The sequence below is a fragment of the Adiantum capillus-veneris genome, chromosome 11, assembly GCF_014529385.1.
Source record: "Adiantum capillus-veneris isolate H3 chromosome 11, ASM1452938v2, whole genome shotgun sequence".
Classification (NCBI taxonomy): domain Eukaryota; kingdom Viridiplantae; phylum Streptophyta; class Polypodiopsida; order Polypodiales; family Pteridaceae; genus Adiantum; species Adiantum capillus-veneris.
Genome location: NC_140941.1, coordinates 103,348,771 through 103,365,556, shown reverse-complemented (window position 1 = coordinate 103,365,556; position 16,786 = coordinate 103,348,771). Strand labels below are relative to the sequence as shown.

The following is a 16,786-nucleotide window of genomic DNA, read 5'->3' as shown; positions in this document are numbered from 1 at the left end:
TATCCGACAGTTGGGCCACATTGCACTTTTGGATGCGGTCCCAATGAGGATAGATGGTCAGAAGTCCAGTGGGAGCCCAACGGAAGCATCTCCTAAAATTTAGGGAACTGCTATTTTGGGCCGTGAAATGTGTTCGCGTCATTACCTCCGGTATGACTAGGGGAACATTTTACAACTCTGTCGCGAAGTCAACTGGGCAACCGGTCAGGATATTTTAAGCGGCAAACCCGAAACGGGAAAATGCTTGAAAATGCGCCAAGTGTCAGTTTTTCATGGACTTTCCTCCTATAGAAAAATGGGCGCTGATTTTTAAGCTGGGAGAGGCCTCATTTCAGCTTTGGTCACAGGTTAAGAGCTATGGAGTGCTTCCTTTCCCTCTTATGTACAGTACGGTGCCAGGAGTGATGCCCTGCACGCTACGCACTGCCCTCTCTCTCCCCTACGAGCAGTATGTTATGCCCCACTAGTGGGCTTTTCATTTGACCAATGTACAACTATTTGGGTTCATGCGCGATTGCCGAGGCAAGAGCCTCTTGCACAGGTACTGGATTAGCTAGCGGCTAATCCCCCGCAGGTACAGGTGAATTCGGAGAGGTTTTACGCTAGAAATCTCGTCCGATTCAAAGGGCAAGTAGCCCTACAGGTGCGGGAGCTCGAGGTCTTGCTACGGATGTGACCGGCACGTGAAACGGAGCCCAAAACAGGGAATTACAGCCTGCTGTGTATTTTTGCAGGTTTAGGGTTTCGGCCCTAAACAGACCCTAATACTCCCAGGAGGTTCGGGGACGCAAGGGGACCGCTGTACAGGTGAACTGGCACATTTTCGGGGCAGAAAACAGAGAATTCAGCGTGCTGCAGATTCTCGCCAGGTTTTGCAAAGTGTCCGTATGCGTCGGGAAAGTCACCTATTGTGTGGGGATACTGACTGTGAAGCGTCCTAGTACAGTTATGTTGCCGAAATCGGGCCAGAACAAGTGTTTCTTAGCCTAGATTGTGCGGGGCAGCTTGTGGGAGATCACAGGTTTTATTCCCTTTGATAAAGAATAAAGAAATACCGAAAGGAGCGCCCTTGGAGCATTCTAGCTTCCGAGCCGTGTGTGTGATTAAGTGTTAATTCCCGTTACAGGTCTCCTTTGCAAAGTGCTCTGTGTGTGTGTCTAAAGTAAAGAATTTCGGGTGAAAGACAACGCCTACCGCCCTACGGGCCGGTTTCAGTCCACTCCATGAAAGAGAATAGGAGAATCACTTTTGGCATTGAGAGTTAAAGTGTTAGCGTCCCAATCAACGAGAGGGTTTATTTCACGAAGCCATTTCATGCCTAAAATCATATCACATCCTGAGAGAGGAGAAACAACAAATCTTCTAGTGAAGGTAGTCTGTTGAATTGCAAACAACACATCAAGGCACTCCTTCGTGATGAGAGCGTCCATACCAGGACGAAAGCCAGAGACCTCGATAGGAGATCTTGGACTAACTTCGAAGCGGGCTCTCTCAACAAGAGAGGGGCTGATCACATCATGCATACTACCTGGGTCAAACAATATGACAAAACGGTGCCCTGTCGTACGACCATAACATTTAATGAGTGAATCATCAATGGGAGGGTCCTGAGAAACTTTGGGCACAATCGTGTTATCATTCATTGCATTGACAGATGTAGTGGGTGCTGTGGGCTCTTTAGATTCATTCGATTCAAGCTTAGGACATGTTCGTTTTATGTGACCCTTAATGTGACAACGAAAACAACGACCTTCCTTAGAATAAGTGCTTTGTTCTTCCGACGTGATGTATCCTCCTACAATTCCTTGTGCTACCTTTTCATCTGGAGTAAGCTTAGGTTTAGCAATTGTGTTAGCCTTACCCTTAGATTCATTGTAAGAATTCTTTGTTGAGATACTGTTGGTAGATTGGTTAGAAGAGTTATCATTCTTACCATTCTTACCGTTCTTACCGTTTTGAGGAGTCTGCGAGGTACTTGTGGAAGTCTTGTTCTCCTAAGGCTTTCCCTTGTTGTGCTTCATCTCTTGTGCGAGAGCAATCGCTACCGCCTTGTCGAGATCGATTGGATCGAGTACCTCGACATCGTACTTGATATACTCGTCCAATCCAAAGAGAAAAGCCTCTTTGCGCTCTTCATCCGACATGCGTAGTTGGGTACCTAGCTGCAAAACACGATTAGAAAAAGACATAACCGGCATACCATTTTGCTTGAGAGCGCGCCAATCGTCCTTCAATCGTGCGAGGTACTGAGGTGTCATAAACCGCGCCTTGAGCTTGTCTTGGAAATCAGCGCAACTAAAAGAGAGAGACGTGAAATCGTCGGCTGCCTCTAGGTGCGCGGCTAGCTGTGCCTCTTGCCATGCGTGGTACCAATTAATGGCATCACCGGCAAGGTACATAGCTGCCGTCAAAACTTTGCTATTGCTTGTCTTCTTAGTTGTCGTAAAAGAAGCATTAAATTGATGCAACCTGTTAACAGACTTGGACACTCCTAGTCAAGAATCAACCGCGACAGCACCAAATAACCACTTCAAAACAATTCACAGATCACAATAGATTTGCACTGGCCCGGCGGAGTTCCGTGCCTAGAGATATTGGCCCCAAAGATTGGCGCCCCTTTCGGTATTTCTTTTTGTATTAATCAATCATCAAAGTACAAGAGAGCGGTTAGGGTTTCACTCTCAGACTCTGCGTCCAGATGCTCTGAGAAGTGAGGCCCTCTCCACATATTTAAAGGTACAAGGGATGCCCAAAAGCAGAGCCCCAAAAGCTTTTAAAATAAAAAGCATAAGAGTTCAAAAGCTCTTCTCTCTCAAGTTCTCCTTTTTTTTTGTTAAAAAAAAGCATTCTCTTGTAAAGCGAAATTCGCGTCGCTCATCATTCAATTTTTTTTTTTTTTTTTTCAACCTCCGCGATTTCTTGAAATTAGGGTTTTTGGCAAAAATTAGGGTTTGCAGGAATTTTAGGGTTTCTGACAGAAATTAGGGTTTTTGCTGTCCGCCACGTCATCACTTTGTGACATACCCCCCTCTTGAAAGCATTGTAATCGACCGCGATTACACCTGCAAAACCGACAAAAGCCATAAACCGTCTTAGCAGACACTGACTGTTAGTACCTACGTACTAGGAACACACATCTAGCACATGTACGAAATTGACAGTCACATCACACGACATCACATGACATTCAACATTCATTCGGATCTTAGACCATGATTTATCAGCAATGTAGCTAGCAATCACATCTAGGTCCAATCGGGACCTCATCGATGTCCAATTGACTAATCCCTATTGCAACCATGTCTATTCGAGATCAAGTAGACCAAAATGCTGCAGTCATTTCGTCTATCAGTTCCTGCACTCACAAGAAGTCAAGAACAAATCAGTATCATTATCAGGAATTCCATTTCATAAAGTCATCCAGCAGAATACTGTCAGCTCTCAGTATCCTTGAAGCTCAAATAGACATCAGTGACTTTAGTATCAAAATCGAGGCATCTGTTGACAAAGGAGTGGAGTAACTCCCCTCTTGTGCATCCCACTGCACCAGATCTCCGGCCAAGCTGAATTCTTGATTCTGTTTGGAGTAGACTATGCTAAACCAAAGCATCGAGGTAAAGTTTCACAATCCGAGGAGTATCTGCTAGGTCCTCCTCCTCCATCCACTTCGCATCAAATGCATGAAAGTTCTTGAATTTAACCAAGAACCGCCTTCGGACTTTACCTTTCTTCGTATCCGTATGTGCCAAAATCTGTTCAAGAACAAGGGTCTCCTCGTTTTCTTCCACTGCGGGTTGCTCATCAGGCTCCCCATCATCAGGCACATCACCCTTAACAGGTTTCAAGAGACTCACATGCAATGCATTATGAATCCTCCAAGTATCTGGCAGTTTCAATCGGAAGGAGACATCATTTATCTTTTCAGTAATCTGGAAAGGTCCGTAGTATCGCATACTAAGCTTTGGAAAAAGCCTCTCTTTTCCCTTTTTCTTTCGTAGGCGTGCCTTCTCAAAAGTAAGAGCACCCAATCATCCTCCTTCAATTTCAAGTCGCGACGATGGCGATTCGTTGCCTTTTCTGTCGTTCTTGAGACTTCTGCAAAGTCTCGCGAACCTTGGCAAAAGCCGTATCCAAATCTCGCGAATATTCATCCGCTTCCAATATCTAATCTTTCGTGCTCAGGAAGGATGGAACCTTCGCAGCACTTTCAACAATCTCACATGGCGTCTTCCCCGTCGAAGAGTGTATCGTGTTACTGTAGGCAAATTCCACCAAAGATAGGTTCTTTTCCCATTGAGTCTTCTGATCCGAGATACAAGACTTCAATAAATCTAAAATCACTGAATTGGCAATCTCAAATTGCCCGTCAGTCTGCAAGTGGAACGATGACGAGAACTGCAACCGCGTGCCAATGTTCTCCCAAATTGCCTTCCAAAACAAACTCATAAATCTGGGGTGTCTGTCGGAGACAATCGTCTCAGACTGCCATGTAATCGGAAAATCATCGTGATCATTTTGTGTTCTCGGGAGATAAAAAATGAAATCCATTTCAATACTTTTCCAGGGGCGGGTGGATATGGGTAAAGGCTGTAACAATCCATGTGCTTTATGCCTGTCAAACTTGACCTTCTGGCATACCAAGCAACTGCGCACAAACTCTTCTACATCTTTCTTGAGTCTCGGCCAAAAGAAATATCTCTCTACCCCTTTCATGGTGGTAGCAATGCCGCGGTGACCCGTAAAAGGTGGACAGTGGCATTCAATCATAACCTTATCCCTCAACGGCTGTGTAACGCACAACATAGTCTTTTTCATCAAGTAGCCTTCCCGAAGGGAGTATCCAGCTACTGTCTCCCCATCCCGTAGCCGTGTGAAAATATCTGCAAAATCTGTATCTGTGGCATACTGATCGACCATATCCTCGAAGCTCCTATGATGTATCGCGGAAATAGCCAGAACCAACGGTTTCCGAGACAAAGTATCTGCCACCACATTCTTCTGTCCCTACACATGGACAATCTGGAAGTGGAACTGTGACAAGATGTTCGCCCACCGCATTTGCTTTTCCGAAAGCTGCTTCTGTGACAAGAAGTAGCGCAAACTCTGATGGTCTGTAAAGACAGTAAAATCCGCTCCGAGTAGGTAATGCCGCCACTGAGTAAGAGCATGGATAACCGCCAAAAGCTCTTTCTCATAGATCTGTGCTGTCATCTTCGGCCTAGAGAACAAACAGCTCTCGTAAGCTATGACATGGCCTTCTTGCATCAAGACCGCACCCAGACTACGACCACAAGCATCACAATATACTTCAAATGACTTCTGCAAGTCTGGCAAAGTCAAAATAGGTCCCGTAGTCAATTTCTCTTCAATGTCCAAAAGGTAGTCACCTTTGTGGGTCCCCACGAAAAAGGTACTCCTTTTTGTGTCAAGGTATGCAAAGGGGAAGCAACCTCTGCAAACTTTCGTATGAACCGCTTGTAGTACGAACACAGTCCCAAGAAGCTTCTAACTTCATGGACATTCCTCAAATCAGGCCAATCACGGATAGTCTCTATCTTGGCCGGGTCCATTTGCACTCCTGCTTTGCTGACCACTCCTGCTTTGCTGACACAATGTGTCCCAAAAAGTGTATCTCTGGTAGGAAAAATTCACTTTTCTTTGCATTAATCACTAACGTGTGATCTCGTAATGCCTGAAAGACTTGAAGCAGATGATCTCTGTGTTCTGCCTCATTCTTGGAGAAAACAATGATGTCGTCAAAGAAAGTGCCAGCAAATAGCTTGTACCCTCGAAAAATCCTGTCCATCATCCGGTTAAATGTCGTAGGAGCATTGGTTAAGCCAAAAGGCATCACCAAAAACTCAAATAACCCAAAAGTCGTCCGAAAAGCTGTCTTGTAGACATCTCTCGGCGCTATCCTTATGTGATGATATCCACTCTTCAAGTCAATCTTGCTAAAGCACGAGGATCCCTGTAACCTGTCAAGTATATCATCGATCCTAGGAATCGGAAATTTGTTCTTGATGGTGATTTTGTTGAGAGCGCTATAATCGACGCACATTCTCTAAGATCCGTCTTTCTTCAAAACCAACAACACTGGAGAGCAATACGGTGAAGTACTAGGCTGGACAAAACCGTTTACCAAGAGGTCTTTCACTTGGTTCATAATCTTTTCATTCTGTACTCGGCTCACACGGTAAGGTGGCCGATTCGGTGGCGTGCTTCCAGGTATCAGATCAATGGTTTGATCTTCAGGCCCTTTGAAAAGCAATCGGCATGAGTGTGGAGAAAAATCTTGGCGTTCTTTTGATCAGGTCAAAACATATTCAACCTTTATCCATCGTTCAGTTCTCTTCCAAAAGAATGAGTAAGAAACTGAAGTTCATCAAGTACAATATCTAAGCCCTTCATTTATCAAAGTCGCTTTCTCGGCCCGGTAGTCAACCACGGCGTAGTTCTTGTGGTACCAAGGGATCCCGAGTAGAACGTCACTCGCGTGCCCTGAACACCCCTGTCATTGCAAACAAAGTTTGCCAATGCTCGGTGTAATGGAAACATCCCATCCGAGTGCCAGTCGAACTACCTCCGCATATGGCGTCAGTTTGTTGGGCGTAATTTCCAAATCGAGCCGCCAATTCCAAGTGAAAAGAAGTTGGCCTTGGCTCCTTCAAAAGAGCTTCCTGATCCTTCACTTTGCCCCAAAAGCGGCAAAGTTTGTACTTTCATTCATTAGATTTGGTGCAGGCCCCACGCCATGTGGTACCAGTTCTACTTTTCTATCTGCCTTTTCTGCCACATTCCTCAGCTGCTCTCGAACTCTCAAACTTGTCGTCGTCTTTATCATTCTGTTCTTTCTGTGTCTTTTTAGGGCACTTCACGGAGATATGTCCATGTTCCCCGCATCCAAAGCACTTCCCCTCTCTGATGAAGCAAGCTCTCTCCTCAGGAGTAAGCTTGGGTTGTGCATCCTTTTTCTCTGGGTTGCTCTTTTTCTTTCTACTTTCATTCCCAGAAGTCTGTTCGGCTCGTTGTGTCATGGCCTTATCTGTGGGGTAGGTCAAACTGCCAGAGTGAATGGCAAAGCCCCGCTTCGCATGACTCATCAACTCCTGAATAGAAGCTGACTTCTGTTCCAAGCAGTGATCTCGGATCTCTGTAGGTAGACCCAAGGTAAACCGCTCAATCTGTTCTCTGAACGAGATCTTCTTGAATGAAGAGGAGGGTGGAAAAGAGCTCGAGAATCTTTCACAATAAGCATTGATTGTATCTTTCTTGGTCATCCGAAGATGGTTCCAAGCAGCTCGTACATCTTGTTCATATTCTTGCGTCAACCAAGAAGGAATAAAAAGCTTCTTAAATTTAAGCCATTTAACTGGCGCAGTCTTGTTTAAAAGAAGCGTGGACCACCAAGTACGAGCATTCCCCTTAAAGTAAGAGGCAGCTCTCCAAATCTTGGAGTGCTCTGAATAGCGTCCTCTCGCGAAAGCGATGTCAAACTGCTGTATAAAAGACAAAGCATTCGAAGCATCTGAGTATCCTGAAAAAGTATCAAACTTGATCAAGTGGCCACCTTCCTTAAACTCTCGGACTTTCTTGCTTTTATCTTCGAGAAAATCATACTGGTTAGCTTTGTAAAAATTCTTCTTGTTCACATAAAACTTTCCGTCATCGGAATCTGAGCTGTCTGTAGACGAGTCCTCAGTAGAACTGTCAGTCTCTGGGCGAGATGTAGCCTTCTTTGCCTTTTTCTTGCCCTTTCCGAAGCTTTGTGTCTTGCTTCGCTTTTTGCCTTTTCTGTCTTCTTCGCTCGAATTTGAAGAGTTAGAAGAACTGTCAGAAGAAGAAGAAGAAGAAGAACTGGGTACTCCTTCAAATCGAACACGCTTTTTCTGTTTCTTTGCCTTGTCAAATGTCGACCGACGACCTAAATATCCCGGGAAGTCAGTGTCTTTCTTTTGCTTTTTGCCGTGCTTTTTGCCTTTCTTTTGCACGTCAAAAAGCTGAGCAATCCGTGCATCAACCACGTTCTCCAGTTCCTTCTCTGTATATTTTCTTGGAGGCAGAAGGTTTCTTGAGAGCGGGTTTCGGGAGTGGTGTTGTGGTTCTTTGCCACTCCATTTGTACCTCTTCCAAAGAGGTCTGGTTCATATATTTTGCCATCTTTGGGTCCTTGGCAAAATTGAGCATCATCTTTGTTGCATCGCCAATCAATTGACGACGCTCCATCTCTCTTTGCTCTGCCTGAGTAGGCCGAGGCGGGCCATACTCTCTGTCTGAATCTTCGTTGTGATCCCAGCCCGCATCTCCAGATGCAGAGGGAGTCGACTGATCATTGCCTGAAGCCATAGGTGCCGCGGAAAAAAAATTCGGGGATCGGATTTCCCGTAGAAGAGAAATCGGCCGTGCTCTGATACCACTGTAACAGACTTGGACACTCCTAGTCAAGAATCAACCGCGACAGCACCAAATAACCACTTCAAAACAATTCACAGATCACAATAGATTTGCACTGGCCCGGCGGAGTTCCGTGCCTAGAGATATTGGCCCCAAAGATTGGCGCCCCTTTCGGTATTTCTTTTTGTATTAATCAATCATCAAAGTACAAGAGAGCGGTTAGGGTTTCACTCTCAGACTCTGCGTCCAGATGCTCTGAGAAGTGAGGCCCTCTCCACATATTTAAAGGTACAAGGGATGCCCAAAAGCAGAGCCCCAAAAGCTTTTAAAATAAAAAGCATAAGAGTTCAAAAGCTCTTCTCTCTCAAGTTCTCCTTTTTTTTTGTTAAAAAAAAGCATTCTCTTGTAAAGCGAAATTCGCGTCGCTCATCATTCAATTTTTAAATTTTTTTTTTCAACCTCCGCGATTTCTTGAAATTAGGGTTTTTGGCAAAAATTAGGGTTTGCAGGAATTTTAGGGTTTCTGACAGAAATTAGGGTTTTTGCTGTCCGCCACGTCATCACTTTGTGACACAACCAAGAATGAATAACTGTAGCATCCATCTTACCGTCATACTTACTGAAAATCAACTTTTTTGTGACTGGATGGTTGGAATCCGCGTCGTGGCTTGCGCCACTTGATGAACTCCCACGATCTTTGGGTGGTTCGGTCTTCGAGGCTAGGACTTGGGCAATCAATTCTTGAGTGCGTAGCTCTCGTCGAGCTTCACGCTCGACCTCCAAAGCCAATTTACGAGCTTCACGATCGGCCTCCAATGCTGCGTTTCGTGTTGCCGCTTCTTCCTTCCTTAGTTCTTTTCTTTCTTTTCTTGCGTCGCGCTCGCGTTCTAAAGCAAGGCGCTTGTCTTCCTGTCTATCCATCATGGCCATCATCTGCTTCATCATTGCCTCCATAGGGTCTGGTGGCGTAGATGGCGAAGTAGGAGGGTTGAAGAAATCATCTGCGGGTGGGGACGAGTCTTCGTCGCCTCTCTCATGCTCATCACCTGTATGCGAAGTATCCATTCCGCTTCGGGTGACGACCATGCACTATGATCTTGGGGTCTTAAGCTCGCGAGGAACTTGGGTTCTTGAGGGTCTTGAGGTTCTTGAGGTCCTTGATTCGTGAGAATCTTGGGTTCTTGAGGTTCTTGATTCTTGAGGGTCTTGGGTTCTTGGGGTTCTTGAGGTTTTCTTTCGCTTGCAAATCGTGTTGGAGAAGGATCTTCTCTTCACCCGAGTTCTACTCTTTTCTGCGGGCGCACCCCTTGGCAGCCTTGCGCTCACACCAAGGTTGCTTTTTCCCACCTCACGTCGATTGGCCGGCCGCTAAGTGCATGGTCCGCTCTCAATGAGTGAAAAGAGACACAAGGGGAGGCTGGACAAGCCCTTCTTTCTTGGGATTTCTGTCACTCTTCAACAAAACACGATTAGGAATCGAACGCCCAAGTAAACTTGGGTTCGTGGGATCGCAACAAGCAAAAAGATTCTTGTGGTTCTTTCCTTGAGTAATGCAGAACACTTCCAAAGCTCTGATACCAATGTAATGTGCAGCGGAATGAATGTTGTATTTTCTCAATATTAGTGATCTTTATTGCTCAAGGTTTCTTTTAGTTCTTAGGGAAGGAGAGAGCCTTCCGTCTTGTAGAGTGCTGTGGTCACGAACAAAGTGAGTGGATATTGTGCGTGCAAGTGAATGAGACTGAGAGAAGGAGAGAGAAGAGATACGACACCCGAGAGTTTGTAAAACCCTCCTCCGAAGGCCCCACTCTCGTCGGCGAGAGTGGTCTACTTTGATTGCACGAAGGTGTATAATGCGAATGCAATGGATTGATGCAATGGGACTATGCCGACGACGACGACGGTGATGACGACGACGACTTGGTGGCTGAAATCTGTGGTCTTCTAACTGCTGAAATTCTTGGACTGTATTTCGGGGCTGAAATGGTTTGCTTCTATTTGCTGTCAAAAAGGGGGAAACTGCTGAGGTGCTGAGTGGTCTTGGGGGTGCTTCACATGGCTGAAAATCCCTGTTTTGGCGAGGGACTTAGGGCTGAATAAAAACGCTGGAAAAACCAGGGTCAAAGCTGCGTTTTAGGTGGCTGTTTTCGCATGCTAAAACCGCTGATGATCTGAGGTCAAGGCTGCGTTTTTATGGGCTGAATCCTCTGCTGTAAAACCTGTTATGGCTGCGTTTTTATGACTGGAATCGCTGCTGAATTGCAGGTATGGCTGGCGTTAGTGAGAGGTTGAGACTGCGGCCAGTTGATGGTGGAAACGCCAGGCAAGAAGGTGGCTTGGATGGCGATGGCTAGATCTGGGAAAAAACGCCAAGGGGAGGAATCCAGATGGCGAGGCTAAGTGCTAAGGGGGGTACTGCTGAGAAGTTGCCTGTTGAGCGGGAAGCTCCTGTTGCCTCTTCTGCCATTTAGTGCTAACTTGGGTTTGCTTATATAGAAACTTAGCAAAATTGCCCTACCTACTTTTGTTGGAAAGTCACTTAAAAATAATAAGTGAAAATACCAAAAATAGGGAAAATAGACTAAATGCACTGGAAAAATCCCCTAACTGAATCTGATGGATTCTGACGGGAATACTGATGATCATGTTGTGTGCAACCAGAGGATATGCATCTATGCTAAGTGATTGGGCATGCACGGTCTACGAATAGACTCACAAAAGTGCCAGATCGCTGCTAATCTAAACTGACTTGACTAACGGGAACCCTGCTATGGTGTAGCTTGTCCACGGACACATAGGGTTGGGATGTGTCATGTGACAAATATTCTGGCTTTGCTCGAGACTAGGCGTGAATTTTTGGTTTTCCGGCGAGTGATTTTCTTACGCACGATGGCTTCTCCTCATAATGAGGGCCTTACAAATGTGCGTTTTTGAGATTAAAAGTTACAAGGGGTAAATTAGTCTCCATACTTAACACACTCTTCAAATGGCCATCTTGAATGGTTTGAACTTTGGCTTGTTCCATTTTTACACCGTCTGTAGAGATAATGTGTCCCAAAAAGTGTATCTTTGGCAAGGAAAACTTGCTCTTTTTCCCATTAACCACCAGTCGACGTTGCTGTAGTGCCTGGAAAACTTGTAACAGATGGCGTCTGTGCTTTGCCTCACTCTTGGAGAATACGCTGCGGTCGACAAAACGCTACCCACAAATGACTGGAACTCTCTAAAAATCTTGTCCAGCATCCTATTGATTGTTGTAGGAGCATTCGTGAGACCGAAGGGCATCACCAAATACTCGCACAATCCAAGGACGTCGTGAACACGGTCTTGTTTACATCTTCAGGAGCAATCCTGATCTGATGATAGCCACTTTTCACTCAAGGTCTGACAAATTGGACGTTTTATTGTCATTTAACTCATTCAAGTAGATCGAGTAAACAAACAGACTGGATTACATTTATTTTGAAGCGGCCGAAGCCGATACAAGTGGGACGGGCTCGCCCTTTAATTTTACATTAAGTACTATATCTATACCCTTTTCATTCTTCATTGTTGCTTTCCTAGCCCTGTGGTCGACCACAATGCCGTTCTTATGGCACGAGGGGATTCCTAAAAGGACGTCACACCCTTCCGAAGGCATAATGTAGAGATCCTCCTGCCCTACATACCCTTGGCAATGCAACCGAAGTTTGTGTAATGGCAACATCCTGTCCTGGTGCCGCTAGAACTACCTCGTCTGGTGGTCCCATTTCTTGAGGCGTAATTCCAAGTTGAGCCGCCAATTCAGTCGACATGAAGTTGGTCTTGGCTCCTCTGTCAAAGAAGATAAGGGCTTCCTGATCTCATACTTTGCCCTACGCTCTGCAGAGATCTGTACTTTCATCCATATGTTCTGGGTCGGTCCCCATAAAATTCTGTACTAGTCCTACCTTGGTCTTTCCTTTCTTTGCTTGCTCCTCTGCTGCTTTGGAACTCTCTGGCTTGTTCATGGCCGGATCATCGGACGCTTTGTTAGGGCACTTGGCAAGAACATGCCCTTGTTCCTTGCATCCGCAACACTTGCCTTCTTTGTAGTACTCAACACACTGCTCTGCTAACAATCTAGGGCTTGATGGTTTCTTTTTCTCTGTGTTCCCCTTCTTCTTGTTACCATTAGTCGGTTCTTGTCTAGTTTTGACTGCCAGGAGTCTATCTCTAGGGTAGCTGAGTGTGCTAGCATGCATAGCAAACCCTTGTTTGGCATGTTCCATAAGCCATTGCATGGACTCGGAACTCCTTTTGTAGGCAATAACTCCCTATCTTTTGGGAAGTCTACAACAGAACTGCTCAACTTGTTGCTTGAAGGTTATCTTTTTGAAGGAAGAAACAGGTAGAAAAGTATCCCAAAATCTGTGGCAATAGGTATCCAATGTGTCATCCTCAGATGATTCCAAGTGGTGATCACTTCTTGTTCGTATTCCTGTGTGAGCCATGAAGAAGTGAGGACTTGTTTGAATTGCAACCACTTAGTCGATGCTTCCATGCGTAACAATAGGGTAGACCATGTTTGGGCATTCCCTTTCAGATATGACACCGCTCTTCGTACCTTGGAGTGCTCTGAGTAACGCTCGCCTGAAAAGGCGATGTCAAACTGTTGGATAAAAGTGAGGGCTGTGTGGGTATCCCTAAAGCCTAATGAAAACGTATCAAACTTTAGAGCCTGCCCACCCTCCTTAAAATCCTTGGCTTTTTTGCCCTTATCCTCAAGGTAGTCATAATGGTTTGCTCCGTGCATATATTTTCTCTTCGTCATGTACATTGGCTCATCGGAATCTAAACTCTTTGAGGATGAAAAATCCTCATCTGAATTGTCAAAATGCTTCCGAGACTTCATGCGGGATTTGCTCTTCTTTGCCTTCTTCTTGCCTTTCTTGTTTTATGAGTCTTTGTCTGGGTCCTGTCTTTTCTGCTCTCGTCATTGGAGTCAGAGGAAGAGGAATTTTCCAAACTGTTAGAAGAGGACGATGACGAATTGGGATCATCCTTGAAGCGAACACGCTTCTTTGGTTTATTGGTGGCCTCAAAGGTAGATTTGCGATCCAAGTAGCCGAGATAGTGTGCTACTCAACTCTTTTTCCACGATTGCCTCTTGGTCATCATGAGTCTGTTGATTCATCACTCTATAGCTTCATCAAATTCATCCTCTAAGTACACTCTCTGTCTAGATGCCGTCGGTATAGGTTTCTTCTTTAGAGTCGATGTGAGAGGTGAATGGATGGCGACACACCATTTAGAGTGCATCTCGTCAAGTGGATGCTTTGCCAAAAATTTTGCGTACTGGGGATCCTTGGAGTACCATAGCATGTGTCGAGCACAATTGTCGACTTGCTGCTGACGCTACATCTCCATTCTTTCATAAGCTGTGGGTGGAAGCGCACCCAACTCCTCTTCCGATTCCTCGGAAAGGGGTCGTCTCTCATTGGAATCCTTGTTGGTTTCTTCGTCGCCCAAGTGACTTACAACGACAGTTTCCTCTTGGTGGGATTTGTCGACTGAATCATGTGTGCTGCAAGTAAAGGGATCGGATCCTTCATAGAAGAAGAATCGTTTGTGCTCTGATACCATTCTAATAGACTTGGAGACTCCAAGTCGAAGATCTAGAGCAACACATGTGAGAAACTAAACAAAACTGGGAGAGAGACGACATGACACGACGGAGTTCTGTGCCCAGAAGCACTCGCCCCAAAGACTAGCGCCCCTTCTTGGTATTTCTTTATTTATTAAGCTTCCGCAAAGTACAAAGTCCAAGGGTCCTCTCTCTCTCTTGTAAGCTCCAAGCTAATCTGCCAAGAGAAGAGGCCCTGGCACTCTTTTAAAGGCCCCTTGCCTTGCTCAAAAGCAGTTACATGAAAAGCATAAGTTCTAAAAGCATTTGGTGCCCCAAAAGCTAGCGTCGCTAACCATATGGTGTGCCACGTCAGAAGCTGTCAACACAATTACCTGATGTTTGTACAGCTTGCTACGTCATCAATTGGCTATGCAAATCTTTGTTATGGCTTTTTTTAATAAGGTTTTAGGCCCCTCGGCCGGGGTACTGTAACAGGCTTGGACACTCCAAGCGAGAAATCAATAGCAACACACGAATAGAAACTTCAAAATCATTGAACTTTTGAGAGAGAGAGAGAGAGAGAGAGAGAGAGAGAGAGAGAGAGAGAGAGAGAGAGAGAGAGAGAGAGAGAGAGAGAGAGAGAGAGAGAGAGAGAGAGATGAAATGTAGTATTAACGTCTTCAAAAGGCCATATGACCTATGAGACAAAAAGGCTACATGTGGTGAATCTAATACCAGGTCTGGGTACAAAAAGTCAAAGAACTGAAAAGAAAATAGTAGGTAGGGGTGGGGTGAAAGCTGATGCAAAGGGAATACAAAGGGTGACTTGATACAATGGAGCTCTCTGTCAATAGAGGCATCATATACATATACATCAGTATCCAAAAGGCTATACAGGTTCAATGTCCTCCAAGGTAAGCACTCTGTCTGGATGGCTCCTATGTCGCGCCAGTATGGTATGGATCCTCTATCGCAATTTGCGTCGATGTCGAGAGGGCACCCTCATCCGTGGGCGATGGGACTGCCCCAACTCTATCGCCCGATCAAGCAGTATGCCTCTGGTGCCTTTGGTGCTGCTATGCTGTGGGGGACTGCTCGAACTCCTCTGTTTGTGACTGAAAGAAATCTGTAATCTGCCGTTGTTGCTGGATCTCTCTCATTGTGCCCCTCTTCAAGAGATCCTCTCCGTGTCTGCGAATCTCCAGTAAGTATAATCCGAGGCATCTCTGATCCTGGTGTCTCATGACTCTAGCAGTGACATATGTAATGTAGCTCTGTCTCGGGCTCTATCTGGCACAACTGACAAATCCTGGACTCAACGGGTACTCCTCTAAATCTGCCTGTCTCGATCTCTAGCTGATGTGCGTATCTGACCAATAGCACATTGTATCCCATGGGATAGATGAGTATCCATGTATCCTGCATGGGATAGATGAGTATCCATGTATCCTGGTATGATCACAAAACCATTCTCCGTGAGCTGGAGAAGATGCTCTCTATAGAAATCCATCTTCGTATCCAACTCATGTGTAGGTTGTATCTATGTCCTCTTTGTATCCAACTGAATCAAGTTGTCTGATGAGCCTGGTAATCTCTACCCTAGTGAGGGAGATGGAGGGTGCATCTAGAGAGTACTGAAATGGGGGTAGCCGATCCATCCTAAAGCCATGTAACTGAAATCAAGATGCCATCTTTGCATACCAACATGATCTATCTCCTTGCAATGCCAGTTGTCGTGAAGACTCTAGTGCTAATCGAGCATATCTGTTGCTAGGGATAGCCCAGGTGCTATGCATAAATGAATTTGATCGAGTGAGTGCCTCCACTACCAATGGAGGAGCAATGAGCTCCGCCCTAACAATGTCATCTGGTACTGAGACCTTGGCCCTAATCATCCAAGAAATCATAGACACCAACTCACCAAAGTATCAAAGAGCCAAAGCTTTGTCCGAGGTTCTTGGAACTGAACCTGTGAACATATCCTCAAGTCTCCCCAATGTTGCATAGGCTCCGGTCGCGTATCTGTTGAACGCCTCAAGGAAAATATTGGACCACTGAAAACCGCCCCAAGATAAGTATATGTATCTGCATACTCCACAATCTCTCGACCATAAGTAAAAGTGGGGGCGGACCTCCTTACCCACTGCGGCGTAGTGTTAAACACCATTACCTTGGTCTTACCATGGTTCACAGACAATCCACTGTCTTGTGCAAATACATGCAATGCATCCAAATGACGTTGCATCGCGTGTGGAGAATCTGAGATCAACACAATATCATCGGCATATAATAGCAACGGAATCAATGTCCTTGCAAGCTGAGCATCTCTATCATCCTCTGTTTGTACATAATCTGAAAACTCATCTACATATATCTTAAAGAGAGTCGGAGATAGGGGACAGCCCTGCTTCACCCCAGTGGTGGAGTGAACCATGTCGGACATGCCTTGAGTAGTGCGTATCCGTCCTACCACTGTGCTGTATAAAGCTAAGATCCCCCAAATCAGCTCTGTGGGCACCCCCATGTCGTGCAATCTGCGTATGAGTCTGGCTCGTGGCACTATATCAAAGGCTTTGCGGAATTCCACAAAGCTACAATAAATCCTCTTGCCATGGTGTCTACCCTCCTCAATAATAGCTCTGAGTGTCAAAATCTGGTCAGGAGTGGAGAAACCTCTCCTGAAACTTGCCTGTTCTGTTGCCCGTATGCCCTCTTTCTCTGCATATCCACTCTCATGCTCAAAAATCGATGCATAAAGCCTAGCCAAAGTGTGACCAACCATCATGGTGCGGTAATTGTCACAAA

At 45.5% G+C, this 16,786-nt stretch overlaps 1 protein-coding gene across 2 annotated transcripts in view; it reads left to right on the top strand.

The window, feature by feature from the left end:
• Positions 1-16,786, top strand: part of LOC147447757 (Pseudouridine synthase family protein) — a 94,975-nt gene that overhangs the window by 24,585 nt on the left and 53,604 nt on the right. The gene's annotated exons all lie outside the window — the stretch shown is intronic.